Source organism: Manis javanica, chromosome 7, assembly GCF_040802235.1.
Source record: "Manis javanica isolate MJ-LG chromosome 7, MJ_LKY, whole genome shotgun sequence".
Taxonomy (NCBI): Eukaryota; Metazoa; Chordata; class Mammalia; order Pholidota; family Manidae; genus Manis; species Manis javanica.
Genome location: NC_133162.1, coordinates 130,139,283 through 130,151,798, shown reverse-complemented (window position 1 = coordinate 130,151,798; position 12,516 = coordinate 130,139,283).

The following is a 12,516-nucleotide window of genomic DNA, read 5'->3' as shown; positions in this document are numbered from 1 at the left end:
CTTACGTAGTTGGCTTTTTGCACATTGTCAATCTCCTCAAAAGACTCAAAGCACCATGGGAGCAAGGACCGAGTCCATTTTGTTTACTATCAGTTGCTTGGCACAAAGTATGTGTTCAATCAAATAGGTTTAATGGGTGTGCAAATACCTACTGTCACTGAAATTAGCTGAATTGTGAAAATAGCTTTAGTTCTTAGGATCTTATACTTGATGATGGAAGAGATTATTTTTGTCATTTTTAATGATAATCATAATTATAATAATACTATTAGTAGCAGGGATAATAATTACTACTACTAACTCTGTTGAGTTTCTAGGCACTGACTGTATTAACTGACTGTTTTAACAACTTTAACACTGACTGTATTAACAACTTTAACATTATTTCATCCAACCCTTGCTACAAGTCAACAAAATGGGTATTATATTTCCCATTTTAAAGGTGAGAAAACATAGACTCAGAAGTCACTTATGCAAAGTAACAACAGGAAAAGTCAGAATTTGAATCCAGATCTATTTTCAAAGATTGTCCTAATGTCACTATACCAAATGGTTTATGCAGAGAGATCCAGGGAATAACTTTCATTTCCACCATTTGATTGGTTTCTATAACTAATATTTTACTCTAAAATTATGAGGTAGATAATAATATAGAGAAAATTAACTAAATAAGTGAGTGAATATTTAATTAAAAAAACACACTCTTTCTCTTTGTCCCTATGTGCTTAGTACTGTACCTAACAAATCACCTTAGCTACAGACAGATTTCCTAATGGTTAGGTGTCCCTAATGTATAGATCCTAATTAATACTTAAGCTCCTTTCCTTACTGACATATTACAATGTCCAATTTCCAGCTCATGATTTTTCACCATTTCTACTTGATGACTGTCGTTACTTTGTTGTAGAGCTTTGGGACATCATCTTTACCATAAATGTCATTGTTAAGGCTTAATAATAAAAATAACAGCCAATACTGTGGGTAATCATTCCATCTCCACATTTGTGAGGTAGTGACCATGCTTATCACCATTTTATATCATCCCACTTGTATTGAGAAGGACACTGAGGCTTATAAAATTAAGCCATTTGTAAGTGGCAGGGAAGGGATGTGAATCCAAACGGTCTGACTGCAGAGGTAACATTCTTTAGGTGTCACTGGTTTTTGTTGAGCAAACAATTGGAATGTAATTCCTTCTCTGTCTGCCTTTTGTCTCTCATGCAGTTCAGCTAAAGAGGAAATCTCTCTCTGACTTAAATATAGATGTATAGTCTGTTATTTCAGAGCATCGTCCTAATGGGAAAGGTCTGTGCAAAATGTTTAGTACTTCCAAAAACCTGTAGGCATGACCTGAGATGTTTCCTATCTGAAGCTGAATTCTAAATAACTTTTAATTTAAATCACTACAGGAATAACATGTTAGGCTTGGTTCCATCTCTTTCCACATATTTTACATAGATATTATTTAAATAAGTACACAATAGAATACAAACCTTATGTTTCAAATTGAAGGTATATTTCTAATATTTAACAGCAAATCCTCCCAGTGATTTAATCACAAAGTTCCTCACATCTGGATTCATTGTCACGATTTGGTGGTAGCATTTGATCTGACTTGAGAGGGTGTAGGTAATATGTGATAAATTGCTTAGCAAATTAGAAATTAGGACCTTTGACCTGTTGAATTAGGCCGGGACTTCTGTAAATTGAAGAGAGGTAGTTTGAGACATGCAAGGCAAGACTGAGTACTCAGAGAGAGGTACAAGTTCTTCCTTACTATTATGTCTGGAAATACAGATTGTTTCCTTGATGGCCTATGTTGCTTGGGGATTAATCACCCAAGCCAAAATACTGAGCTCAAACTTGTTTGGGAGACTTCCTGTCAGTGACAAAAATATTTCTGGATGTTGCCATCTAGCCAGAGACGTCACTTGCCAATCTTCTGAATTTCTTTAAGATTTTAGACTTGCCAGAAAAATGCCACAGAGAAAATATAAAAGCACGTCTGTTCACAAACATTATTTTGGTCTTATCAAATACGATAAAAAGAATCACTTAAACTATTCTGAGGTGCCATCATGTGACTGCTCAGGCAAAACTATGAATCCCCAGGTATTGGACTGTTTTATAGACTTCTGCTTTAGAATTACTTTTAGTGCTAGAAATGGAAAACAGTAGCATATGAGAACCTGAATGAAGCAGTTATGGTTGAAAAGTACATTAACAAATATGATCAACAATAAAGTGGCCAAGATCAGCTCATAGTGTAAAGTTTCATAAAATCCTCCCAAACAAAACATTTTCCCTGCATTTTGTAGGTACTGATATTAAATAGAGAAAAGAGATGTTCCCTTATGAATCAATGGCTAGTGGAGCAACTTCTAGGCTAATGAGGTGCTATCTCTGGTTTCCATTAAAATTCTTCTCAGAGAGAAAGGAAAAGAATGACAGTATGTACACAATTCTGCGGGGGTCTGGAACCTAAAGAGGGCCATCTGGGTTACTAGTGTCTCGAGGTAAGATATCAGTGGGCTTTGGAGAAAGACAGCTTCACATACCCACTTTGATTCTCCAGTCTTGAATTGCTCATCTGTAAAGCACTTTTGTTGACTGAAGGATCTGTGAGTCAGAATGAACAAAGACGTGTTCACATTATACCAGATATGTGGACACACACTTTAGTTTAAGTGTCAAAGCGCAGCTGATATTTTTATAAAAGGAATATCTCACTTGCCAAGTATGACACTTGAAAACTAGCTTCACTTAGCATCTCTGAGTCTCATGAAGACTCCACAGCTGCCAAACACCATCGAGAGCATAAGGAAAAATAAATAAGCACCTTATCATGCAATGGTTTTCCTTTGATTTTCCCTTGATAGAATAAATGTTGAATAATAGCATAAGGCATCAAGTTAGGCATATGTGTGCCGGCCACTAATTAACCTACCTTTTGTTCTGAAAGTTATTTGTTAAAATATGCTCCTAATAGTCTATTTACTACTAATAATATTAGTAAATAATACATCTAAAGTATTAGTAAATAATACATCTATTACTAATAATAGTATTAGTAAATAATACATCTAAATACATACTAATAATATTAATTAGTAAATAATACATCTAAAATAGCTAAAATAAAAATAAAATATCCAAGATTTTCCATATATTTAATAGAGGTTGCAGCCACCTGGATGGATATGCCTAGATTTTCCAGTTTTCTGAATTCAGACTTTTTTGGATTATAATGTAAATCCTTAAGTTCTCCTCCTATGCGTGCAGAAAACCTGGTCCTCCCCATTAATAATTTCAAAAAGCAGGAGTTTCCTGGCTCTTAATATTCTAGCCCCGTCTTGCTCTGATTTCTTGTTTCCACTGAACTCTGCATAGTGCAGGGATCTCGCCTCCTGCAGCTGAGCCCTCCCCATTCGGTGCTCATTCACAGGTGCGTTCCAGACTGCAGTTCTCTAACCAGTTAGGCAACAAGACTAAGAGGGCCAGAGATTTCCTCCATGTCTGGGCATGCTGGAGGGGGGTTACCTCACAGTACATTACCAGAAATGACCAGAAATTGAATCTTACATACCCCTGCTCTTAAAAATTCCTCATACTTTCCTGCTACTAAATGCTTCCTCTCCACAGACAACCTCAGACACCTTCATTGCTCCTGAAGCCATGCTCATCTCTCCTTTCAAACAATTCTGCCAAACCTTCACCAGGTGATTAACAAGCAAGACTCAAGAAGAGATAAGGAAACACGTTTTTTTCTCTCCTCCCCTTGGCACCCCCACTCCCACCCTCAAACCCTCTCTATGGGTTTATTCTTCCCTGGGTAAAATCTGGTAAAGATCCCATGACTTTTTTGATGCCTTTCGTATCATAAACATCTTTAAATCACAAAAAACATAAACCAAGCTCAGAAACTAGAATGCTCTGTGCTCTCGACAGCCAATACTTTGAAGTTCAATTTAAATCAAAGCTTCCTCCCAGGCCTGGTTAGGGCCCACTGAGGGCGAGAAGCTGGGCATCGCCCCTCTTTGGCTCCACACCAGGCCGCCCTTCTCTTGATCCTCCATGGTGAGCAGCTCTGGCCCCTTCAGTGTTGAAAGTAGAGGGGAGAGAGAAAGGGCATGAATGGTTGGCCTTGACTAAAACCAAAATTATTTGGCGTTAGTTTCATCTAGGAGAGCAGATGTTTTGAATTTGAATCATTTATTTTCCTTTGTGCTGTATTCACTACTTCTTTATAGGATCCTTCAGTGATGGAGGCTTCTGACCTATGTATCTATATAGTTACTCTAAGTCAGGCAAAGGATTTGTCTGACTTAGCATTCCCCTACCAGCCCCTAGTTTCCTGTGGTCCATTATGCATGGACTTTCTCTCACAAGGCGCCACATTTGGGAAAAGTTCATTTAAGTTGAGTCTAAGAAGTCTCTCTTCCTAGATGTTCCCAGGCATCCATGGGAAGCCCTCCACATCCACATGTTTCAGATATTCTCGACAGCACTGCTTCTCCTTGCTCCACCATCAGAAGCCAGCCAGCCACCATCACTCGCCTTCAGGAGCTCTCAAAAGGCAGGTCCTGAAACGCTAGTTAAGCTCTCACGGAGTATAAGATGAAGGGGCAATATTTTTTCTTCCCCCACAATGGGAGAATTAGAAGGAATGCCCAGCAACTCTCTTCGGAGAAACTTCCCTTCAATTTCTAGTCTCATTCTTCCAATTGGTCCAACATTACTTAAACACTAGAGGAAGGTGTTCAGTTAACCGGGACAATATTTGCTCAGAACCACCTCCTTGGGACGCGTAGGAATCTAATATCTCGTTTTGGAATGTAAGTATGAGGTCACTTATTCTTGGGCCTCAGTAAAAAGTAAGACAAATATTGTTGCATTTTATCATCTTGTTACATGAAAAAGCAAAATCTAGTTTTCTCCCTAAGGAGGATTCTATAGCTGTATTTTGAAATAGCAAAACTTCTCTAGCTTCAATAAATGGTGGTTCCGCATCATCCCCTAAGCTACAGTATTGTACTATTTACCACCTTTGGCTTAAGGGTGTAACTGATACTAATTAAAGCATTGTGGTATCTCCAGAAGCCTCTGGGATACTTACAGAAAAAAAAATGCTTAATTACGAATGTTTTCTGAGATTCTTTGGTTTTGCTGCTCAGTAAAAGAATAAAGATCTTCTAGATAAGGAGGAAAAAAGAAAAAGAAAGAAAGAGTGTATGGAGGAGTTGAAGGTTTTTTCTCCCCCATGCTTCAGAAGGATGGTTGTGCAGAAATAAAAATCAGATGAGGCATCTATAAAATGGAAATAATAATTTCCCCTTAAGACTGTTGTCAGAATATAAACAGGGCCTCATAAGTAGCGAGTACTTATTAAATGTTAAGTAGTATATTACCATTATCATTATTAAATTGAGTACCATTATTATTTCTTTTCATGTGAATCAAGTGTTCAGGGCATGACAGGATATAGAAGTTGTTGAATGAATGAATGACTTTACAAAGTGGTAGTTGTGCCTCAAATGTTCAAAACAGCTGTTATAAAGGATATGTTTACATTCAAATACTGCTAGGCTAGGTTTTCTGGAGATGAGAATTACCTTTCTTGTTCATTCTTGTATTTTTCTTGTATATATTTTTGTATTGCCATGCCTGACGTATGGTCTTCCATGAACTACTGCTCAATATATAAATATTTTGAATATATAGGGCACGTTTTTAGACATTTCATATTTAAAATCAGTTTTGGACTTTTGGCAGAAAAGAGTAAGTTAATACTAAACCTGTGGTTAGGTTATTGTTACTTCCTTCAACCCTTTCTACTATTTTTAAAAATTGTGAAATAGCCAAACCTACTAAAATATTAACATTTTATAACAGTAAGATGCTATATAACAAGCAAAGTTCCTTATGACTACTTCCCCAGATTCATTCTTCTCTCTTCCTGGAGAAAAATCATTGTCTTGAGTTAGTTGTTTATTATGTATGAATTCATGAACAATATATAATATTGTCTCCCAAGTTTTTAAATGTTGTATAGTTACAGTCATTGTATATGTATATTATTCTGCAATTTGCTTTTTTGGAGCTATATGTTTGAGCTTTAATCAAAATGATACATGTGGTATCTTTGGTGTCCATGCCAATTGCTGTATAGTTCTGCATTACTATAAATACAAGAAAGAAAATTTACCCATTTTCCAGGTGACATATATTCAAGATATTCACAAATTTTACTATTTTTTTTTACCTTTTTTTTTGTAGATAATTATTTTTTATTGAAGGGTAGTTGACACAGTATTACATTAGTTTCAGCTGTACAACACAGTGATTCAACATTTATATACATGATAATTCTAGGTACCAGCTATCACCATACCAAGTTGTTACAATATTTTGACTATATTCCTTATGCTATACATTACATCCCGGTTACTTATTTATTTTACAATTGGAAGTGTGTACTTTTTTTTTTGTTGTTGTTGTTGTTGTTTTTTTGTGAGGGCATCTCTCCTATTTATTGATCAAATGGTTGTTAACAACAATAAAATTCTGTATAGGGGGGTCAATGCTCAATGCACAATCATTAATCCATCTCAAGCCTAATTCTCGTCAGTCTCCAATCTTCTGAAGCATAACGAACAAGTTCTTACGTGGTGAACAAATTCTTACACAGTGAATAAGTTCTTACATGGTGAACAGTACAAGGGCAGTCATCACAGAAACTTTCAGTTCTGATCACGCATTATGAACTATTAACAATCAGGTCAAATATGAATATTTGTTTGATTTTTATACTTGATTTATATGTGGATCCCACATTTTTCTCTTTATTATTATTATTATTTTTATTTTTAATAAACTGCTGAAGTGGTAGGTAGATGCAAGATAAAGGTAGAAAACATAGTTTAGTGTTGTAAGAGAGCAATTGTAGATGATCAGGTGTGTGCCTGTAGACTATGTGCTAATCCGAGCTAGACAAGGGCAATAAAACATCCATGGATGCAGAAGCTTTCTCTCAACACAGGAGGTGGGGGGTGAGGTTCTAAGCTTCACCACTGCTGTTCCCCAATTTCTCACCTGATGGCCCCCCTGCGACTGTGCCTGTCTTAGGTTGTTCCTCCCTTGAGGAATCTTACCCGTCTCTGGCTAACCAGTCATCTTCCGGGGCCATACAAGGAAATGTAAAGTTTGTAAGTGAGAGAGAAGACATATTGTTTGAAAAGGTTAGCTTTTTACTTCTTTGCAGATTTATGCCCTGTGGCTTCTATGCCAAGCACTTGTCTCGAGGTATCTTTACCACCTGGAGGAATTATGATACTCGGTAAATTTGATATGAGGCACGAATTCTATTTAAGGGTTGTAATTAAGAAGGAAGAAGAAAAGCTATAGCGGTAGCAGATGGAAGAAAACATGGGAGGATTGATTATTTCTTTGACATATCTTCTTGTAGAGTACCTTAAGCATGTATAGGTTTTAAAGTACTAACTAACTTGCGCACACATATTAACATAATAGGAATACAGTGACATAAACAAAGCAAATCTATAATTACCAGCCATCTCCAGTGAAGCCAAGAAAACCAGTTCGGCACCCTAGGCATTTATGAAAATTAGTCTATGATATGATGGATATTGTCCAACTGTACTTGAACAGTCTGAGAGAAGTCAGACAAATTAAAGCAGCCCATTTCTGGGATCTGTTCACATCCCATATGTTCTTTTAACCATAGATAGTCTATAGTCATGAGATTTTGGAGTGCTACAACTTGCACCCCTCCCAACTCCTGGTTGAGTTCCAACAGTACAGATCCGGTCAAATTCGTTGTCTCACTGTATGCACATGCCAGCCTAGACATCTCCCTCCTCATTCCAATGGCAAGTCCAGGAAATGGTGGGGTGGACGCAGCCACAACCGCAGCATCGCCCGGATCCCTGTGGAGGCTTTTTGATGATCATCCCCCGGCACGAGTCCTCCAGAGAGTGCTGATGCTGGAAGCTCCTCCTCATATCGTATCTTAGTTCATTTTCTGGGTATCAAGCTAGGCCTTGATCTTCGGCATAGAAACAAACAGACCCTTTGCCCACACTTTGACATGCCCTCTGTACCACTGTGTAGAACTCATTGGAGGTCAGCACACAGGAACTGATTTTTTTTTTTAATCTTTAATCTACACTTACATGCAGAATACTATGTTTACTATGCTCTCCCCTATATCAGGTCCCCCCTAACAACCACATTACGGTCACTGTCCATCAGCTTAGCAAAATGTAGAATCACTACTTGTCCTCTCTCTGTTGTACAGCCCACCCTCCCCTTTCTCCCTTCCCCCCCATGCATGCTAATCTTAATACCCCCCTTCTTATCCCCCCCTGCCCACCCATCCTCCCCAGTACCTTTCCCTTTGGTATCTGTTAGTCCATTTTTGGGTTCTGTAATTCCGCTGATGTTTTGTTCCTTCAGTTTTTCCTTTGTTCCTATACTCCTCAGATGAGTGAAATCATTTGGTATTTCTCTTTCTCTGCTTGGCTTATTTCACTGAGCATAATACTCTCCAGCTCCATCCATGTTGCTGCAAATGGTAGGATTTTTCATCTTCTTATGGCTGAGTAGTATTCCATTGTGTATATGTACCACATCTTCTTTATCCATTCATCTACCGATGGACATTTAGGTAGCTTCCAATTCTTGGCTATTGTAAATAGTGCTGCGATAAACATAGGAGTGCATCTGTCTTTCTCAAACTTGATTGCTGCGTTCTTAGGGTAAATTCCTAGGAGTGGAATTCCTGGGTCAAATGGTAGGTCTGTTTTGAGCACTTTGATGAACTTCCATACTGCTTTCCACAATAGTTGAACTAATTTACATTCCCACCAGCAGTGTAGGAGGGTTCCCCTTTCTCCACAGCTTCGCCAACATTTGTTGTTGTTTGTCTTTTGGATGGTAGCCATCCTTACTGGTGTGAGGTGATACCTCATTGTAGTTTTAATTTGCATTTCTCTGATAATTAGCGATGTGGAGCATCTTTTCATGTGTCTGTTGGCCATTTGTATTTCTTTTTTAGAGAACTGTCTGTTCAGTTCCTCTGCCCATTTTTTAACTGGGTTATTTGTTTTTTGTTTGTTGAGGCGTGTGAGCTCTTTATGTATTCTGGATGTCAAGCCTTTATCGGATGTGTCATTTTCAAATATATTCTCCCATACTGTAGGGTTCCTTTTTGTTCTATTGATGGTATCTTTCTCTGTACAGAAACTTTTCAGCTTAATGTAGTCCCACTTGCTCATTTTTGTTGTTGTTCCCTTGCCTGGGGAGATATGTTCAAGAAGAGGTCACTCATGTTTATATCTAAGAGGTTTTTGCCTATCTTTTTTTCCAAGAGTTTAATGGTTTCATGACTTACATTCAGGTCTTTGATCCATATTGAGTTTACCTTTGTATATGGGGTTAGACAATGGTCCAGTTTCATTCTCCTACATGTAGCTGTCCAGTTTTGCCAGCACCATCTGTTGAAGAGACTGTCATTTTGCCATTGTATGTCCATGGCTCCTGTATCAAATATTAATTGACCATGTATGTTTGGGTTAATTTCTGGAGTCTCTAATCTGTTCCACTGGTCTGTGGCTCTGTTCTTGTGCCAGTACCAAATTGTCTTGATTACTATGGCTTTGTAGTAGAGCTTGATGTTGTGGAGTGAGATCCCCCCTACTTTATTCTTCTTTCTCAGGATTGCTTTGGCTATTTGGGGTCTTTGGTGTTTCCATATGAATTTTTTAATTATTTGTTCCAATTCATTGAAGAATGTTGCTGGTTATTTGAGAGGGATTGCATCAAATCTGTATATTGCTTTAGGCAGGATGGCCATTTTGATGATATTAATTCTTCCTAGCCATGAGCATGGGATGAGTTTCCATTTGTTAGTGTCCCCTTTAATTTCTCTTAAGAGTGTCTTGTAGTTTTCAGAGTATAAGTCTTTCACTTCCTTGGTTAGGATTATTCCTAGGTATTTTATTCTTTTTGATGCAATTGTGAATGGAATTGTTTTCCTGATTTCTCTTTCTATTGGTTCATTGTTAGTGTATAGGAAAGCTACAGATTTCTGTGTGTTAATTTTGTATCCTGCAACTTTGCTGTATTCCGATATCAGTTCTAGTAGTTTTGGAGTGGATTCTTTAGGGTTTTTTATGTACAGTATCATATCATCTGCAAATAGTGACAGTTTAACTTCTTCTTTACCAATCTGGATTCCTTGTATTTCTTTGTTTTGTCTGATTGCCGTGGCTAGGACCTCCAGTACTATGTTAAATAACAGTGGGGAGAGTGGGCATCCCTGTCTTGTTCCCCATCTCAGAGGAAATGCTTTCAGCTTCTCGCTGTTCAGTATAATGCTGACTGTGGGTTTATCATATATGGCCTTTATTATGTTGAGGTACTTGCCCTCTATTCCCATTTTGCTGAGAGTTTTTATCATGAATGGATGTTGAATTTTGTCAAATGCTTTTTCAGCATCTATGGAGATGATCATGTGGTTTTTGTCTTTCTTTTTGTTGATGTGGTGGATGATGTTGATGGATTTTCGAATGTTGTACCATCCTTGCATCCCTGGGATGAATCCCACTTGGTCATGGTGTATGATCTTTTTGATATACTGTTGAATTCTGTTTGCTAATATTTTATTGAGTATTTTTGCATCTACATTCATCAGGGATATTGGTCTGTAATATTCTTTTTTGGTGGGGTCTTTGCTTGGTTTTGGTATTAGGGTGATGTTGGCTTCATAGAATGAGTTTGGGAGTATTCCCTCCTCTTCTATTTTTTGGAAAACTTAAAGGAGAATGGGTATTATGTCTTCTCTGTATGTCTGATAAAATTCCGACATAAATCTGTCCGGCCCCGGGGTTTTGTTCTTGGGTAGTTTTTTGATTACCGTTTCAATTTCTTTGCTCGTAATTGGTTTGTTTAACTTTTGTGTTTCTTCCTTGGTCAGTCTTGGGAGGTTGTATTTTTCTAGGAAGTTGTCCATTTCTTCTAGGTTTTCCAGCTTGTTGGCATATACGTTTTCATAGTAGTCTTTAATAATTTTTTGTATTTCTGTGGGGTCTGTTGTGATTTTTCCATTCTCATTTCTGATTATGTTGATTTGTGTTGATTCTCTTTTTCTCTTAATAAGTTTGGCTAGAGGCTTATCTATTTTGTTTATTTTCTCAAAGAACCAGCTCTTGGTTTTGTTGATTTTTGCTATTGTTTTATTCTTCTCAATTTTGTTTATTTCTTCTCTGATCTTTATTATGTCCCTCCTTCTGCTGACTTTAGGCCTCATTTGTTCTTCTTTTTCCAGTTTTGATAGTTGTGATGTTAGACTATTCATTTGGGATTGTTCTTCCTTCTTCAAGTGTGCCTGGATTGCTATATACTTTCCCCTTAAGACTGCTTTTGCTGCATCCCACAGAAGTTGGGGTTTTGTGTTGTTGTCATTTGTTTCTATATATTCCTTGATCTCTATTTTGATTTGTTCATTGATCCATTGATTATTTAGAAGCATGTTGTTAAGCCTCCATGTGTTTGTGAGCCTTTTTGTTTTCTTTGTAGAATTTATTTCTACTTTTATACCTTTGTGGTCTGAAAAATTGGTTGGTAGAATTTCAATATTTTGGAATTTACTGAGGCTCTTTTTGTGGGCTAGTATGTGGCCTATTCTGGAGAATGTTCCATGTGCACTTGAGAAGAATGTATATCCTGTTGCTTTTGGATGTAGAGTTCTATAGATGTCTGTTAGGTCCATCTGTTCTAGTGTGTTGTTCAATGCCTATGTGTCCTTACTTATTTTCTGCCTGGTGGATCTATCCTTTGGGGTGAGTGGTGTGTTGAAGTCTCCTAAGATGAATGCATTGCAGTCTATTTCCCTCTTTAGTTCTGTTAGTATTTGTTGCACATATGCTGGTGCTCCTGTGTTGGGTGCATATATATTTAGAATGGTTATATCCTCTTGTGGGACTGAGCCCTTTATCATTATGTAGTGTCCTTCTTTATCTCTTGTGACTTTCTTTGTTTTGAAGTCTATTTTGTCTGATACTAGTACTGCAACCCCTGCTTTCTTCTCACTGTTGTTTGCCTGGAATATGTTTTTCCATCCTTTGACTTTTAGTCTGTGCTTAAGTTGAGTTTCTTGTAAGCAGCATATAGATGGGTCTTGCTTTTTTATCCATTCTATTACTCTGTGTCTTTTGATTGGTGCATTAAGTCCATTTACATTTAGGGTGACTATTGAAAGATATGTACTTATTGCCATTGCAGGCTTTAGATTCGTGGTTACCAAAGGTTCAAGATTAGCTTCTTTAGTATCTTACTGCCTAACTTAGCTCGCTTATTGAGCTGTTATATACACTGTCTGGAGATTCTTTTCTTCTCTCCCTTCTTATTCCTCCTCCTCCATTCTTCATATGTTGTGTGTTTTGTTCTGTGCTCTTTTTAGGAGTGCTCCCTTCTAGAGCAGTCCCTGTATGATGC